Here is an 18,874-nt window from a genome sequence, read left to right on the forward strand (position 1 = left end):
TTAATAAAATACAAGAAAATTTAAAATTGAATTATGTATGCTTCATATCAAGAAAATATGTAAAAATAATATAAAGCAGAAGAAAGGAATAAATAGATAAGAACACAATTTTTAAGAAAAAGTAGTAATGATAAGAATACCAAAAGCTATCATTTATTTTTTATTATTTTTAAAATAATAGTTTCAGGAATAGAATTTAGTGATTCATCAGTTATGTATGACACACAGTGTTCATCCCAACAAAGGTCCTTCTGAATGCCACTGTCCCATGTAGCCCAACCCCCACCCAACACCCCTCCAGGAACCGTCTGTTCTCTGTACCTAAGTCTCTTATGGTTTGTCCCACTCTCTGTTTTTATATTATTTTTGCTTCCATCCCTTATGTTCATTTGTTTTGTATCTTAAATTCCACATGTGAGTGAAATAATATGATAATTGTCTATCTCTGAATGACTTATTTTGCTTAGCATGATATGCTCTAGTTTCATCCACATTGTTGCACATGCCAAGATTGCATTCTTTTTGATCTCCGAGTAATAGTCTACCATGTGTGTGTGTGTGTGTGTGTGTGTGTGGCTGTGGGTATATATTCATATATACCATATATATATATATATATATCCATATATATATATATATACACACATATATATCCATATATATGGATATATACCACATCTTTATTCATCAGTCAATGGACATTTGGGCTCTTTCCATACTTTGGCTATTCGATAGCACTGCTATAAACATTGGGGTGCATGAGCCCCTTTGAATCAGAACTCCTGTATCCTTTGGATAAATACCTAGTAGTACAATTGCTGAGTCATATGGTAGTTCTATTTTTAATTTTTTGAAGAACCTCCATACTGTTTTCCAAAGTGGCTGCACGAGTTTGCATTTCCACCAGCAGTGCAAAAGAGATCCTCTTTCCTCACATCCTCATCAACATCTGTTGTTGCCTAAGTTGTTAATTTTAGTCATTCTGATAGTTTTGAGGTGGTATCTCATTGTGGTTTTGATTTGTATTTCCTGATGATGAGTGATGTTGAGCATTTTTTCAGGTGTCAGGTGGCCATCTGGATGTCTTCTTTGGAGAAGTGTCTATTCATGTCTTTTGCCCATTTCTTCACTGAATTATTTGGTTTTTGGGTGTTGAGCTTGGCTAAATTCTTTGTAGATTTTGGACACTAACCCTTTATCAGATATGTCATTTGCAAATATTTTCTCCCATTCCGTCAGTTGCCTTTTAGTTTACCTGATTGTTTCCTTCATTGTGCAGAACCTTTTTATTTTGATGAGGTCCCAATAGTTCATTTTTGCTTTTGTTTCCCTTGCCTCTGGAGACATGTGGAGTAAGAAGCTGCTGCAGCCAAGGTCAAAAAGGTGTTGCCTGTTTTCTCCTCAGGATTTTGATGGCTTCCTGTCTCACACTTAGGTCTTTCATCCATTTTGAGTTTATTTTTGTGTATGGTGAAAGAAAGTGGTTCAGGTTTATTCTTCTGCATGTCATTGTCCAGTTTTCCCAAAACCATTTGCTAAAGAGACTATCTTTTTTCCACTGTATATTCTTTCCTGCTTTGTCAAAGATTAGTTGGCCATACATTTGTGGGTCCATTTCTGGATTATCTATTCTGTTCCATTGATCTGAATGTCTGTTTTGTGCCAGTACCATACCACCTTGATGATTACAGCTTTGTAATCCATGATTGTGATACCTTCAGCTTTGGTTTTCTGTTTCAGGATTACTTTGGCTATCCGGGGTCTTTTCTGCTCCCATAAAAATTTTAGGATTGTTTGTTGTAACTCCATGAAGAATGCTGATATTATTTTCGTAGGGATTGCATTGAATATGTAAATTGCTTTCAGTATTATTGACATTTTAACAATATTTTTTCTTACAATCCATGAGCTTGGAATGTTTTTCATTTTTTTTGTCTTCTTCAATTTCTCTCATAAACTTTCTGTAGTTTTCAGTGTATAGATTTTTCACCTCTTTGGTTAGGTTTATTCCTAGTTATTTTATGGTATCGGTGCAATTATAAGTGGGATAGATTCCTTGATTTCTCTTATTGCTGCTTCATTATTGGTGTATAGAAATGGAACTGATTTTGTACATTGATTTTATATCCCATGACTTTGCTGAATTCGAGGATCAGTTCTACCAGTTATTTGGTGGAGTCTTGGATTTTCCACAGAGTATCATATTATCTGTGAAGAGTGAAAATTTGACTTCCTCCTTGATGATTTGGATACCTTTTATTCCTTTGTGTTGTCTGATTGCTGAGGCTAGGACTTCTAACCCTATCTTAAATAACAGTGGTGAGAGTGGACATCCTTGTTATGTTCCTGATCTTAGGTGGAAAGCTCTCAGTTTTTTCCCCATTGAGGATGATATTAACAGTGGTTCTTTTGTATATGGCCTTTATGATCCTGAGTTGTGATCCTTCTATCCCTACTTTCTGAGGGTTTTATTAAGAAAGGATATAGTATTTTGTCGAACATTTTCACTGCATCTATTGAGAGGATCATGTGGTTCTTATTCTTTCTTTTATTAATATGATGTATCATACTGATTTATTTGTGGATATTGAACCAAACCTGCAGCCCAGGAATAAATCCCACTTCATTGTGGTAAATAATTCTTATAATGAATTGTTGGATCTGGTTGACTAGTATCGTATTGAGGATTTTTGTCTTCATGTTCATCAGAGCAATTGGTCTGTAGTTCTCCTCTAGAGTGGGGTCTTTGTCTGGTTTTGGAATCATGGTAATGCTGGGCTCATAGAATGATTTTGGAAGTTTTCCTTCCATTTCTATTTTTTGGAACAGCTTCAAAAGAATAAGTGTTAAGTCTTCTTTAAATGTTTGGTCGAATTCCCCTGGAAAGCCATCCATCCCTGGACTCTTGTTTGTGTTGGGAGTTTTTTGATTACTGATTCAATTTCTTTATTGGTTATGGGTCTGTTCAAATTTTCTATTTCTTCTTGTTTCAGTTTTGGTAGTTTATATGTTTCTAGGAATTTGTCCATTTCTTCCAGACTTCCCAATGTATTAGCATATAATTGCTCATAATATTCTCTTATTATTGTTTGTATTTCTGCAGTGATGGTTCTGATCTCTCCTCTTTTGATTTTATTTATTTGGGTCCTTTCCTTTTTCTTTTTTGATCAGTCTGGCCAGGGGGTTATCAGTTTTGTTAATTCTTTCAAAGAACCAGCTCCTGGTTTCATTAATCTGTTGTACTTTTTTTTTTCAATATCATTGCTTTCTGGTCTAATCTTTTTATTTCCCTTCTTCTGCTGGTTTTGGGCTTTATTTGCTATTCTTTTCCCAGCTCTTTTAGGTGTAAAGTTAGGTTGTATATCTGAGAACTTTCTTTGATCTTTAGGAAGGCATGGATTGCTATTTACTTCCCTCTTATGACCGCCTTTGCTGCATCCCAGAGGTTTTGGGCTGTCATGTTTTCATTTTCATTGGCTTCCGTGTACTTTTTAATTTCCTCTTTAATTTCTTGGTTAACCCATTCATTCTTTAGTAGGATGTTCTTTAATTTCCACATACTTATGGTCTTTCCAAATTTTTTTGTGTGGTTGATTTCAAGTTTTATAGCACTGTGGTGTGAAAATATGCAAGGTATGATCTGGATCTTTTGTACTTGTTGAGGGCTGATTTGTGACCCAGTATGTGATCTATTCCAGATAATGTTCCATGTGCACTTGAGAAGAATGTGTATTCTGCTGCTTTAGGATGAAATGTTCTGAATGTACCCGTTAAGTCCACCTAGTCCAGTGTGTCATTGAGAGCCATTGTTTCCTTGTTGATTTTCTGCTTAGATGATCTGTCCATTGTTGTAAGTGGGGTGCTGAAGTCCCCTACTAATATGGTATTGTTATCAATGAGTTTCTTTATTTTTGCAATTAATTGATTTATATATTTGGTTTCTTCCACATTGGGGCATAAACATTTACAATTGTTAGATCTTCTTGGTGGATAGACCCCTTATTTATGATATAATGCCCTTCTTCATCTCTTGTTACAATCTTTAATTTAAAATCCTGTTTGTCTGATATGAGTATGGCTACACCAGCTTTCTTTTGACAACCATTAGCATGATAGATAGTTCTCTATCCCCTTACTTTAGGTCTAAAATGAGTCTCTTGTAAGAAGTATATAAATTGGTCTTGTTTTCTTATCCATTCTGATACCCAATGTCTTTTCATGGAGCATTTAGCCCATTGACATTTAGAATGAATAATGAATGATAGGAGTTTAGCACCATTGTGTTGCCTGTTGAGGTGGTGTTTCTGGTGATGTTCTCTGGTCCTTTCTAGTCTTTGTTGCTTTGTCTTTTTTGTTGTGTTTTTTCTTTTCTCCAGTTAAAAGGTCCCCCTTAACATTTCTTGCAGGGCTGGTTTAGTGATCACAAATTCCTTTAGTTTTTGTTTGTCTGGGAAACTCTATCTCTCCTTCTGTTTTGAATGACAGTCTTGCTGGATAAAGAGTTCTTGACTGATATTTTTCCAGTTCAGCATGTTAAATATAACCTGCCACTCCTTTCTGGTCTGCAAAGTTTCTGTGAATAGATATGCTGTAAACTTGATCTGTCTTCCCTTATAGGTTAAGGACTTATTTTCCTTTGCTGTTTTCCTAATTCCTTCTTTGTGTATGTATTTTGTGAATTTGACTATGATATGCTTTGTTGATGATTGGGTTTTGTTGAATATAATGAAAGTTCTCTGTCCTTCTTGGATTTTGGTGTTTGTGTCCCTCCCTAGATTTGGAAAGATTTCTAGTATAATTTGCTCACATAAACCTTCTGCCCCTTTTCCTGTCTCTTCGTCCGGGACTCCTATGATTCAGATGTTATTCCTTTTTTAATAAGTCACTGAGTTTTCCAAGCCTTGTATCACGATTTTTTGTCTTTGTTTCTTTTTTTTTTTTGCTTCATTTTTCTCCATAATTTTATCTTCTAAATCGCTGATTCACTGTTCTGCTTTGTCCATCCTTGTCATTGTGACATCAATTTGAGATTGCATCCAAGTTATAACATTTTTAATTTCATTTGACTAGATTTTATTTCTTTTATGTCTGCAGAAAGGGATTTTATGCTTTTTGAACCCCAGCTAGTATTCTTATTATCGTGATTGTAAATTCTAGTTCAGACATCTTGCTTATACTCCTTCCTTTATCATTTTGGAGGAAGAAAAAATTAATAAAATAAAAATTAAAGTTAAAAAATTAAAAACAAAACAAAAATCAAATAAAGGAAACTATATCCTAGGTGTGTTTTGATCTGCTTGTTGAGAGAAGCTTGATAGAATAGAGAAGAAAGGGAAAGAAAGGAAAAGAAAAATAAAGGTAAGAAAAAATTAAGAAATTAAAAACATTTATATAAATAAAATAGAATAAAATGAAATAAAGAAAATGAAATACAATAAAAAATTTTTAAATAAAGATAAAGTAAAATAAATAATAATAATAAAATTTTCTCCTATATCCAAGAATGAAGAAGAAAATAAAGAATATAAAAAGAAAGAAAAAACAATTTAAGCAAAAGCAGAAGCAAAGAAAACAAACAACTGAACTAGCAAACAGAATGAAACCTGAATGCAGTTACTTCCAGTTTCCCCTAGAACCAAAACTATGAAGACTTCCATAGTTCCTACACTAAGTAGGTGGAGTGACTTGTTTTGTTCTTCTAGGAGATGTGCTTGGAGGGTGCAGTTGGCAGGGCTTGGTGTAATGGCCCCATTCTCCACTAGGTGGTGCTTCTTGGCTTACTGGGGTAGATCAATGTAGAACACATGTGCATCTGCACAAACGCATGCACAGGAGAGGTGGAAATGGCTTCTCCCAACTCCCTAGTCTCTGGCACAGGAACTTCACAATCTCACCTACCTGTAAACACCCCTCCTTTGCCTCAGGACTCCATCCACTCCTGCCTCTACCCTGTCCGTCTTCAAGCTGTCCACCTGCCAGGCAGCCCCTCCTTCCAGAGTTTTATCTCAGATGGGGTTGTATTTCAAAACCCCACACTTCAGAAACCCTCTGTGGCTTGGACCCATGCTGACTCTCTGGGGGAGGGTTTCACTGAGCAATGGCTCAGTGCTGGCTTGCCCCAGAAAAGGTTCGTGTGATATCACAGTGACAGAGGTTCAGAGATTAAGGCAAGCCATAACACACAGCTGGCACCAGATTTCACTGCATTCTGGCATTTTTGTCCCAATACCCGCAAATGTGACTGCTCTCTGGGGTCTGCTGGGACCTTTGCCTGCAGGGAGGCTGTATGGCCTCTACCAAATGGATTCCAAGCACGGGAACTCCTTCTCCCTGTGTGGCACTTGGACTCCTCAGATCCCACTGCCTGCTCCTGGGGATTTGTCCAATTTCCTCACCAGAGCACCACCAGGAACTGAGTTCTGCAACTTCAGACTCTGTGCTCCACTGTTCACAGAATCCTGGTGATAGTGAAACCCTCTCTTTTCTCCCCATCAATGGTTTTGGGAAACAGATTTCTTGTTTAGTCCCCTGCAAGTGTTTTCACTGTTTTTCTCTCTTTCTCTCCAGCTACTTTTGGGGGAGTACTTTTCCTTCACAATTCCAGTGCACCATACTTTCCCTGTTTCCCATTCTCTGGCCTCTTCCCACAAAAACATCTCCCTCCTCCCATGACTTTTCTCTCCCCCAATTCACCTCTCTGCACTGTGTACCTGTCAAGTTCTTTGGTTCAAATTATGCAGATTGTTGTGTTAATCCCCAGATCAAAGTCCTAGGTATGCAAAATGGTTTGCTGCTGATCTGGTGCATTTCAGGGGTGAGACAAGTGCAGGGTCTCCATGCTGCTCTGCCATTTTCAAAAGCTATCATTTAAAGAGAATGTTAAATAGAGTTTGGCATGCCAATGATTTTTTTAGAAGAGCAAAAACACCACTGGTATAAGAAATAAAGCATAATTACAGATACAGACTGTTATTAAATATATAAGAGAAAATGTATGAAGAACTGGTTGTGGGTTGAAGTATGGTCCCCTTAAAAACCACATGTTGAAGCGTTTAACTCCCAGTACTTCAGAATGTAACGTTATTTGGAGATAAGGTCTTAGGTAATCAGGTTAAAATAAGGTCATTTAGATGAGTCCTAATCCAGGGACAGCTGGGTGGCTCAGTGGGTTAAGCACCCCATTCTTGATTTTGGCTCAGGTCGTGATCTCACAGTTGTGGGATTGAGTCTGCATCAGGGTGCTGGCCCTGATGCCTGCTTAAGATGCTCTCTCTCCCTCTTCCTCTGCCCCTCTCCTTCTCATGCATGTTCTCTCTCTTTCAAAGAAGAAAGAAAGAAAGAAAGAAAGAAAGAAAGAAAGAGGAAAGGAAAGGAAAGGAAAGGAAAGGAAAGGAAAGGAAAGGAAAGGAAAGGAAAGGAAAGGAAAAATCCATTATGACTGGTGTCCAAGGGAAATCAGAAAATGGAGACAGACACAGAGGAAAGATGGTATAGAAGACATGAGGAGAAGACAGCCGTCTATAATCAGACAGACAGGCCTGAGCCACATCCTTCCCTCACAGCCCTCACAAAAATTCAATCCTGTCAACATCTTGATTTTGGACTTCCAGACTCTAGAACTCTGAGATAATAAATATCTGTTGTTTTAGCCACCAAGTATGTGATACTTTTTACTGCAACTATACAAACTAATGTGAGCTGTAAACCAGTATATTTGAAAAGGTAGACAAAATAGATGCTTTTCTATGAGGACTTAAATTATCATCTAAATAAGAAAAAAGAATTAAAGTATAAATATTGAAAGGAAAGGATAATACTCTCATCATTTACAGGTCAGACGTCTTCAGAATAAGTGGATTTGTTTTCTAGAACTGTCATAAAAAGTACCATAAGCCAGATAGTATAACACAAGAATTTACTTTCTCACAGGACTGTATACTAGAAATGTAAAATCAAGGTATTGTCAGGGATAGCCTCCTTCTTAGGGGCTTTAGGGAGGATACCTTTCTTCTGTCTTCCTAGCTTCTCCTGGTGACTTTTGATCTTTGATTTCCTTCTCTGCATAATTTCCAATATTCTCCAAACTCCAATATTTTCCCTTGTAGTTACATAGCTTTATCCCTGTGTGTCTCTGTCTTCACATAATGTTTTGCTATTCTTTTAAGGATACAGTCATATTGGATTAGAGCCCACATGAATACCTTCATCTCAATTTGATTACATCTGCAAAGACCCTATTTCTAAATAAGGGCACATTATGAAGTATTGGGGTTAAGACTTCAAAATCTTTGGAGATAGATATTATATCTATCTCTAAAATATCAATACACAGAATCAGCTGAAAAACTAGAAGTAATAAGCAAGTTGAAAAGGTGACCTTGCATAATACCAGCACCAATTATTTCTTTTCCCTTAGACCAAAAATAGAAAATTGAAAACTGTAATGAGATAGAGAAAGAGAATGTTTGGGACTCCCATGTTGGGGTTATTACTGAGGATGACGAGATTATACACAATGCTTGGCTAGCTAAAATGTAACATGAGATTTCTGGTGGGCTGCTGTTAAGCTTGGGAGGGGCATGGGCCTCTTGGAATTCCCGAGGCCTGTGGTAACAGCTCTATACTGCAGAATGCCTAGGTCTACCCTCCCAGGTGTTCTGCAGTCCTTGGGGAACTCCATTATCTATATATTGTATGCAAAGTTTGGCAAATCAATAGGACACATAGACCCTTGCTGTATATCTTTGATTTGATTAGTTTCTTGTGATTGTTGACCTTTATGTCATGCACCTTTGTTTTGCTTGCCTGAAATGTTATACTCCCTCTGAACACAACAAGCCAATGAGATTTGTGATTGGCCTGACACTGCAATAAATGAGAGTGAAGCAAACAGGGTCTTCATCTGTTAGCATTGGCCCCCATGCCTTCTCCTCTCTTTCTTAGCGAAGTGTGGAGTTATTTTTCATCTGTAGGTACAGGGTTTCCTGGCCATTCCCAGCTCTCCCATAAGTAAGAGAAACAACAACACAAAAATACTAAACTAAGCGTAAGAAAAGTCATCACTATGTAAAGAAAAAGTCACCAATGGGCATAAAAATCTGAATAATAGGGAAGACATTCGATATTCCAGGGTGGAAAGACACAATATAGTAACAACACTCATTCAATATTAATTTAAAATAATTCCTTCAATACAATTTATTATATACATTTAGTAGCAACAGAAATCAAGGCAGCAAATTTTCTTTTTTGAAAAAAATGTTTATTTGTGAGAGGGTGCAAGCATGTGTGAGGGGGAGGGGCAGAGAGAGAGGGAGAGACAGAATCCCAAGCAGGATCCACACTCAGCATGGAGCTCAATGCAGGGCTTGATCCTATGACCTTGAGATCATCACCTGAGCCAAAATCAAGAGTTGGATATTTAACTGACTAGCCACCCAGGCTCCCCAGTTCTAATGGTTTTCAGTTGATCCCGTGTGTTGATATTTTAGAGGTGGAATTACGTACCCACTCAAAAGATATTTTGAAGTCTCAACCCTAATACCTCATAATGTGCCTTTATTTAGAAATAGGGTCTTTGCAGGTATAATCAAATTGAGATGAAGGTATTCATGTGGGCCCTAATCAATATGACCGTGTTCTTAAAAGAAGAGCAAAACACCACGTGAAGATAGAGACACACAGGGAGAATGCCATGTAACTACAAGGGAGAATATTGGAGTTTGGAAAATATTGGAAGATATGCAGAGAAGGAAATCAAAGATCAAAAGTCACCAGCATAAACTAGGTTTATGATTTGCAACTTTATTTTCAAGATCATATGAAAGACAAAACTACAAAATGAAATGAAAGATCAAGAGTTTATTGAAAAATAAAAACACTGAAGCGGTGTATTTGGTGACCGTGTTATAGTAACAATCATAGAATTAGTAAACACGGTAATAGATATGATTTGATGCATGAGGCATTTTTCTAAAAGCCTTACATGTCATAGACTCTGGGTCTAGAGTTATTTCTTGTCTAGCAAGAAAGCGGGATGCAGGAGTAAAATGCAAGGGATAGCTAATGTCCGGGAGAAGACAAGAGCCCCAATTAAGGGTCCTCGCTCCGTTTTTATTAGGATCAGAAGGCTTACAAATATGGTGATGGACGTGCTCAAAGTTATAACGAAAGCATCAACTTTAACTCATGGACGTAAGGTAAAGGGGGTTTTGAAGATATGTGGAGCTAGGGTCAATACAAAACAAAATTCTTTCGCTGAGTGGAAGTTTGTTTAGAGCAGACGTGAGGCACCACCTCTATTTATCTAAACTGGTCTAGAAGATAAGAAAGACAGAGCATGCTACCTCAGGGTCAACAAGGCACCTTTCTTTTGTTAATTACCTCCTCTCAGGGCAACTTTGGCCCTGCAGAGGTCTATAGCCCTATTTACCTGTTTACCTAAATTTAGTCCGTCCTTCCTGTGAAAGCAGCTTTCTGCTATACTACTAACTTGGGTGGCACTTCTTCCCTGAATACCTAATCTTGTTTATTTCATATACCTTTGTTGTTTATTGGGGACTTTGTCCCACCCTCTCTATACCTATTCACCTAATCTTGTTTGCCCATACTTGGGTGTGAGCATCCTATGGGTTTGTAATTCCTTATGCCTTGATAACCCATCAGTGCAGGCTCCGGGAATTCCTAAACTTATTCCCTACAGTTTACATATATTATTTTACTTAACATAGCTAAAAACTCTTCTTAATTTGACAGGTGAGGCACTAGATGACGATATTGTCTAAGGTCAAACCATTAGTAACTATGTGGTCTCATTCTAGAGCCTCCATCCTTGAACAGGACTATATGCAGCCTGATAATGAATTATAAAGTCAAAGTGATTAGAATTATTTGGTATTGTCATAAATATAGACATATAAGTAATGGAATAGTACAGAATCCAGATGCCAACCCACTGATGTGGGAGTTTAAAGGTTTTTGAGGTCATTATGAAAATCAACATACAGAAATTCTTTATCAATGTAGCAAAATTTGTTAGCTCTTGCCTCATACTATTCAGTGCATAAAGAATGCAAACCTATAAATGAGAAGAAATATGAGAATTTATTTTATAATTTACTTTTTATAAAATATGCTTTATTTTTTAGATCAGTTTTTGGTTCACAGCAAAATTGAGCTGAAGGAGTTCCCATATACCACCTATCCCCACACTGGCACAGCCTCCTCCACAATCAATATCGCACCCGTGGGTGGTGGCACATTTGTTACAATGGATAAACCTAGCTGTTGACACATCAGTCAAAGTCTAGACTGGACGTTAATGTTTGCTTTTTCTGTTGTACATTCTATGGGTTTTGACAAATGTATAATGACATGTATCCACTACTATAGTGTAATGTAGAATAGTTTCACTGCCCTAGAAATACTCTTTGTTCTTCCCAGTTATTCCTCCTCTTCTCAACCGCTCTCACCATAGTTTTGCCTTTTCCAGTATGTCATATAGTTGGAATCATACAGTATGTAGACTTTTCAGATTGACTTCTTTTATTTAATGATGAACATTTATTAGACACCTGGGTGGCTCAGTTGGTTAAGCATCTGACTTCAGCTCAGGTCATGATCTCACAGCTTGTGAATTCAAGCCCAGCATCAGGCTCTGTGCTGACAGCTCAGCGCCTGGAGCCTGCTTTGGATTTTGTGTCTCCCTCTGCCCCTCCCCAACTCACACTGTCCCTCTCTCTCTCAAAAATAAATAAACAACTAAAACAAAATTTTTAAAATAATGACCATTTAATTTTTCTCCATGTCTTTTCATGGGTTGATAACTTATTTCTGTTTAGCACTGAATAATATTCCTCTGTTTGGGTATGCTAGAGTTTATATATCTATTCACCAATGAAAGACATCTTGGTTGCCTCCAAGTTTTGGTAATTATGAATAGAGCTGCTATAAACATCTATGTGCAGGTTTACACCTCATTTCTGTGTAAATAACCATGATTACCGAATAATATGTTTAGTTTTGCATGTTTAGTTTTATTAAAAAAACAAAACAGCTGCCAGACTGTCCTGTACCATTTTTGTATTCCCAGCAGCAATGAAAGAGAGTTCCTGTTGTAATTTTCCTTTATAATCTACTTTCTTCACAGTAGTAGTAATTATCTTATATATTCTTTGTTTATTCATTCTTAGTCTGTCTTTCCTTACTGGAATATCTTGTTTATTATAGTTTTCTTTGTAAATAAAATAATGATTAAGTTTCAATAAGTTTCCTTAGTAAATATACATTGAATAAATAAATCATTCAGTTTAACTATCCCAAGTTGCGACTATATAGAGAACTCTGATAAAACCAAATAGAAAAATAAAAACAACAAAAAAGATACAAAGAAAACATATAAAAAAGAAGTTAAAATAGTATGTAGTCAATAAGGGTGTTTTAAAATGCTCAAATTCACTTTTAATAAGAGAAAGAAAAATAAAAAAATATTACCTATAATATTCAAAACAATTTAATAAATGATATTGCTTCCTGGTATAGTTATGGAAAAACACTGTCACATATTCTTGGTGACATTGTGGATTTGTGGTCTGTAGTATATTATAAAATAAATCTTTGTACAACAAATAAGGGGATAAAAAATATAGCTGTTTTTCCAAAAACTCTACTACTGGTAATATATGTTACAAAACTGGTTGTCCAGTTATGTTATATTGAGTGTGAATCTTTTATAAGGTATATATCTTTGTGACTCATTTCTGTAATTTTAAAAAAGATCAAAAATCTAAATGAATAGTTAATTTTCTTATCTTGTATCCAATTATGCATATTTTACCAATTGGCCCAATAACTGTCTTAATTCCAGGGGCTTGCTGAAAAAACGTTAAGTATAAGACACTATTTTTCCATTGGAGATTTTATATATGTATACACACACACACATATATATATGTATGTATACATATATGCATATATATGTATTATGTATATATACATATATGTATACATATGTATTGTGTATATATGTATATATATGTGCGTGTATATATATACCTATATATATGTAAAAAAGTTTTATAGACATACCTATAGTGTGTGTATGAGAATTGGAAAGTTCTTCATATTGAATTAATATAAAATGAATATGTTAAATGAAAAAGTTATTCCTGGACCAAATTATTTTCTTGAAGAGTATGTTCCCTTGTGAAGATCAATTACAGATTTTAGGTGCCTAAATCTTGTTCTTTTCAGGAATTATCTAATGTTATTTGACAAAAGGCTTAATTAACCATTAGAGCCCCCTCCCCCTTCTCTCTCTTCACTTATGTAAGGAAATAGGCAATGACAAAGAACACAGAGGATTTCCCTATCATTCTTCCAAACCAAGCTTCCTTAACTTACCATGCCAGTGTACATTTTGAAAGTTCCTAGAAAGTCTGTATTCCTTACAGTCTCCAGAATGTAAAGCATTATTTCAAACAGTGTGGGAAGATGTTCCCTAGTGATAACAATATATATTTGTTAGTCTTTTTTATTAATGAAGACAATATTTAAATTACATTGTTGCAAAAGGGTGCAACGGGTTTTTTTATTCACAATTGAATTATGCAATTTAGAGGAAAGTGCAAAAGGTCTAGCAAAAGTCTACAATTCATTCAGACATTTCTGTTTCTTTTTCCAATGGGTCCAATAAAAGAAAATAACCCAGTGGATTAACAAAAATGCACATACTTAAATAATGAAATGGCATTTTTCTGAACATATGGTATCTTTACTATATAGAAGGTAAGGTTATGTCTTTTCAGCTACCCAAACAATTCACAACTGCTCAGCTTTGTTATCCTGAGCTAGCTTCATAGTTAAAATAATTTCTGAAATCTGCTTTCTGAGATTAGAAGTGCCCTCTCCCCTAATTTGCACAAAAATAATTGGAAAGGCACATGTACCAGCTTCCAGTTTATACAAGTTCATTTATTTGAAATCCCTTGAGCTCCTCCAATTAAAAAACAAGTTTTTGAGTTAATATCCTTCAATTGTTAAAAACTTGCGTCACTGTGAGAGCACAGTGAAACGTAAAGGTCCCAGCACACTGGCAGTTGATTGTGAGGGGATGTGATTGTTCCACATTTAGACTGGAAAGGGTTAGGAACTCTACTTCCCAATGTGGTTAATGAATGAAAGGAAAATTGGACCCCTGAGCCAGAGTAAATGACCTAAGGGAGTGAAAAATGTTCACAGGTTAACAAGGGCAACTGTTCTTTGCCATAATTCCCAGAGGAGCCAAATGACAAAGGGGCCAATGAACTTCTGTCCTTGTATTATTTATTAATCCATTTTCTTCCTAGAAAAAATAACTTGGCATAACTCTGGAAGACACTAATGTTGAACATCTTAAACTCCCTACTTGTTTCTACTTGCTCTGATTCATTCATTAACATACTTTGTGTTAATAATTCATTTGGACATATTCAGTTCAGATGTACTAAGAGATTAATCCATCGTCCTATACTATTTTAAATATTAAGAATATAATATGCCTTAACATAATAGGCAGAGTTGGAATCCAAGCTACTAACTTTAAAGTGACATAGTAATAAATTCTTGGTTATCTAATTGGTGCAAGTGATTATGGAGATTTTTTTTCCCCTTAGAGTGGGAATTATTTCAAACATTTGTTTAAAAATATTGTTTTCTCTGAACTGAAGGGAGTTTTCATAACCATAGCCAAGCCACCACCCTTGGTCATGTTCACAGATACAAAACCCCTGATTGGCTGTTGATGAGTCATTCCTCTTGAGGAATCTTATCTTAACACCTGCCTTATCTTTAACATCCTTTTCAACTTCTTCTAGAAAAACAATAACCAAAAAGGAAAAAAAAAATATTTGGGATCAGTCCAGTTTTGAAACACCTGCCTTAGAGATAAAGACTGCAATTCTAGGCATTTGTAATGTCTTTACTTTGGGTCTGGAATTTGTTCACCCCTGTTGTGAGCGTCTGCTGACTTTCTCATACATGTGCTTTGCCTGGGAATTACTTCAGTCTAGTAAATTATAAAATGACAAGATCATCTCTGCTACCATGGAAAAATCTGTATATCAGAAAATGTCTGAAGCTCTGGCTTCATAGTAAATGCAGTTTATGAGTTGAAGAAACATTACAACACCAACTCTAATGAATCAGCCAGTAATATTTTATGACATAATTCCAGTCTGATATTGATAATCTTTAACTTGTGGTTCAAGAGGATATCCCAGGTTTATGTGACCATGGTGAACCAAAATAGAACCATTTAAAAAAAATTACAGACAGGAACTACACAGCTGGAAACCAGAAGCACCAGTTTTACTTGGGCTATTAAGAAAATTCACAGTTAACTAAATAAAAAATATTTATTCTACCTCATTTATTTTCCCCTTGGTATTCAGATGTGCCCCATATTAGTGCCTATGAAGAGGTTATTATAAGGGCATAAATTTGTTTTAAAACCATGAGTTAATTTGCTATGTAAACAGCAAAAATTACTGAGCAATTACATAATTTATACTGTTATATTAATTAGTTATACTGATTTTTAAAGAATGTAATTTTCTCCTTATGAATAAATGCTCTGACATTAGGAAGTCTTTGCCTAAGGCTCACTTAGCTAAATTCTACGCAATCAGAAACTATCTGGAAGGAAACAGTAGGGAGAATGTCTCAGCAAAATTAACCAGCATCAAAGAGCTTGCCTTGCAAAACCAAGTTAACCACGTGATGGCAAATGCCATAAAGGGTTTTTTTAATAAATAAAAACTCTAGATAACTTCACAAGGTCCCTTTTATATTTTGCTTTCAGGGAATCAGCTGGCCCTACTTGATGAGAAGAAATGATAGAGAAAAGCACACAAGTCAGTAAATGGCTGAGGAAGGAATGTGAGAGATTGTGGTTAAAATTATGATGGCAGTGAGTATGCTCAAGAGTTCCTTTAAAGTGACAAGCCTTAGGGTGCCTGGGTGGCTCAGTTTGTTGAGCGTTTGACTCTTGATTCTGCTCAGGTCATGATCCCGGTGTTGTGCGATCAAGCTCCTAGTCGGACTCTATGCTGAATGTGGAGTCTGCTTAAGATTCTCTCCCCACCCCATCTCCCATCTCCTCCCATCTCTCCCCTTCCTCTACTTGCTCCTCTCCCCACCCCCCCACTCCTCTCCTCCTTGCACCTCTCCCCTGTGGTGTGCTCTCTCTCTCTGAAAAATGAAATAAATCTTTTAAAAAAATGACAAGCCTCAACAGTAACAAGTATTGCTGAAGATGGAAAGAAACTAAATCCCTTATTCATAGCTAATCTTAGTTCACCATTTTAATTTTATTCATTATTATTATTTATTTTTGTTGTTGCAAAACGTTTCGTTGTTTTCTCTTGGTCCACAGCTTGGGAGAGGGTTCCAGAATGGTTAAGAAGCTGTCTTGTGGCTGAAGGCAGAGGCTCGAGCAGAAGCCCCAACACCAAGAGGAGGTGGTGGCGGCGGGGGGGGCGGGGGCGGCTCATGGGGAAGGGTAGATGTGCCTCAAATGCTATGCTTCTTCAGAGCCTCCTAGTCATACTTGAAGGTGAGCCTTTCAAAGAGATACTTATCCAGCCCGGGTGCCACTGGCCTGAGGAGATAGTAAGGTAGTTGCTTTCTTCCTAAAGAGTTCCACCTGCTCATGTAGTTAGTAGTTCTCTGGGAAGTCCCAGAACTGCATGGGCAGATCCAGAATGCCCAGATCTCAAAGGTCCCTGGTCAGTTTCTCCAGAATCATAGTGACTCCCATGGCATTCAGGTTTTACCCCCACTCATCTTGGAATGGCTTCTGCATGTTCTGGAAGAAGGCACAGCTCTGGCACTGGTTTTGCATCTTTGAGAGATACTTGGCTCTTTCTTGCTTTCTCTTAGCTAACTTTGGAAGAAGTGACTCTCCAGGGCCACATCTCATGGTCAAAATAGAAGCGCAGATAAAGGTAGGTGTAGGAGGCCCACAGATCCATTTTGATGATGCAGTTGACAGGAACCTTCACCTCAGTGGAATAATTCTGTTGAATCTGGGAAGTCATGGGTAATAGGCAGTAAGGAGTTAAACTCAAAATATGGTGTTCACTGGTCCCAGAGACAGAGGATGGCAGAGAAGACGGTTCTGAAAAGACGGTGGTTGGAGGCTGGAAGAAAGGACAAATCCAGGTCTCTTCTACACAAACACTGTTGAAACAAGAGATCTCCAGGACCTCCTGAATGGTAGTTCAGCCATTTTCGAAAAGACTCTGGCAGTTCTTCAAAAGTTTAAACATAGAATTACCATAAGACCCAGTAATTTCCCTCCTACCTACATACCTGTTATGAACTTAGCTGCAATGAATTCACTGCCACCACAGGCCTAGAAGAGATAGGCCTGAGGAGCAAGGCCTTCTACTCCTCAGTTACAGAAAGTGGAGCCACCTTCTTGGTTTCAGTAGGCCAGGCTGTTCCTGACCAGGGTTTCCAGGGCAAGGCCTAGCCCATGGCTGAGAGGGTATGGCCACCACCCAGAGCCAAAGGGATGGCTATGCTTTCCAGAAAAGCCTCACTAGTGGGCCTGGAAGGAGTGGCCACCATCCTGGTGGAACCCACAGGACAGAACATCTAGTCAGAGAAGATTTTGGAGCCATAACTTCTAATGGAATTTTCCATGGTAGGTTTTAGATTTTCTCATGACCTGTCACTTCTTTCTTTGTTACAAGGTCTCCCTTTTGGAAAAGAATCTCTAGCCTCTGCCTGTCCTACCATCTTATTTTGGAAGAACTTATCTGGTTTCATAGGTTCACAGGTGGAGAGGAATTTTTCCTCAAGGTCATAACTTAAGTTTCATTTATGCTTGATCTAGATAATATTTAGATGAGACTTTGTACTTGGTGTTGATGCTGAAGTAGGTTAAGGCTTTTGGGGCTGAAAAGATGAGGTGAATGTATTTTGCATGTAACATGGGTGTGAGTTTAATGAGAGGATGACATAATGTGGAATGTTGTGGATTGAATTGTCCCCCTTTCTAATACATAGATTGAAGCCCTAACCCCCATTGTGACTAAAATTGGAGAATAGGACTTTATTAATAAGGTAATTGAGATTAGATGAGGTAATAAAAATAAGATCCTAATCTAGTTCAACTGGGATCCTTATAAGAAGAGTAAGAGAGGGGTCCCTTGGCTGCTTAGCTGTTTAGGCGTCTAACTCCTGGTTTCAGCTGACGTCATGATCTCACTATTTGTGAGATTGAGCCTAGAGTCGGGCTCCATCCTGACAGCACAAGATTTTCTTGCAATTCTCTCTCTCCCTCTCTCTCTGTGCCTTTCCCCTACTCATGTTCTCTTTCTCTCTCTCTCTCTGTCTCTCCTCTCTGTCTCTCCCTCTCTCTCTCTCTCCCTCTCTCTCTCTCTCAAAATAAATAAATAAACTTAAAAAAAGAAGGTGAAGAGGCACCAGAAGTGTGCCCAGAAAGAAGGCCAGGTGAGGAAGAGGAAAAAGGCAGCTTTCTACAAGCCAGGAGAGAATTCACCAGAAACCAACCCTGCCAGCACCTTGATCTTGTAATTCTGGCATCCCAAACTGAGAAAATATATTGCTTTTGTTTAAGTGACCCAGTCTGTGGTGTTGTGATGTTGCAGCTTGAGCAGACTAACACAGTCCTCAGAGTGTGAAAAAGAGATGTGCACACACAATCAGTTGCACATGAATTTTCAAGAAGCATTATTCCTAGTAGTCAGAATGTGAAAACAACCAAAATGTCCACTAACTGATGAATAGATAAACCAAATGTGACATACTCCTACAATGGAATATTGCTTGTCAATAAAAAGGCATAAGGTACTGATGCCCACTATGG

At 37.3% G+C, this 18,874-nt stretch overlaps 1 long non-coding RNA gene across 2 annotated transcripts in view; it reads left to right on the plus strand.

Annotated features, from left to right (window-relative positions):
• The window catches only part of LOC128314780 (uncharacterized), a 51,154-nt gene extending 32,776 nt beyond the window's left edge, over positions 1-18,378 (plus strand). The window contains exons 4-5 of one of the 2 annotated variants that reach the window (XR_008296821.1): positions 10,121-10,199; positions 15,839-18,378. This is a non-coding gene — a long non-coding RNA (uncharacterized LOC128314780). The remainder of the gene's footprint in view (positions 1-10,120; positions 10,200-15,838) is intronic. The other variant, XR_008296820.1, reaches the window with a different exon arrangement.
• Positions 18,379-18,874: the final 496 nt, after the last annotated feature.

This window comes from Acinonyx jubatus, chromosome A2 (genome assembly GCF_027475565.1).
Source record: "Acinonyx jubatus isolate Ajub_Pintada_27869175 chromosome A2, VMU_Ajub_asm_v1.0, whole genome shotgun sequence".
Taxonomy (NCBI): Eukaryota; Metazoa; Chordata; class Mammalia; order Carnivora; family Felidae; genus Acinonyx; species Acinonyx jubatus.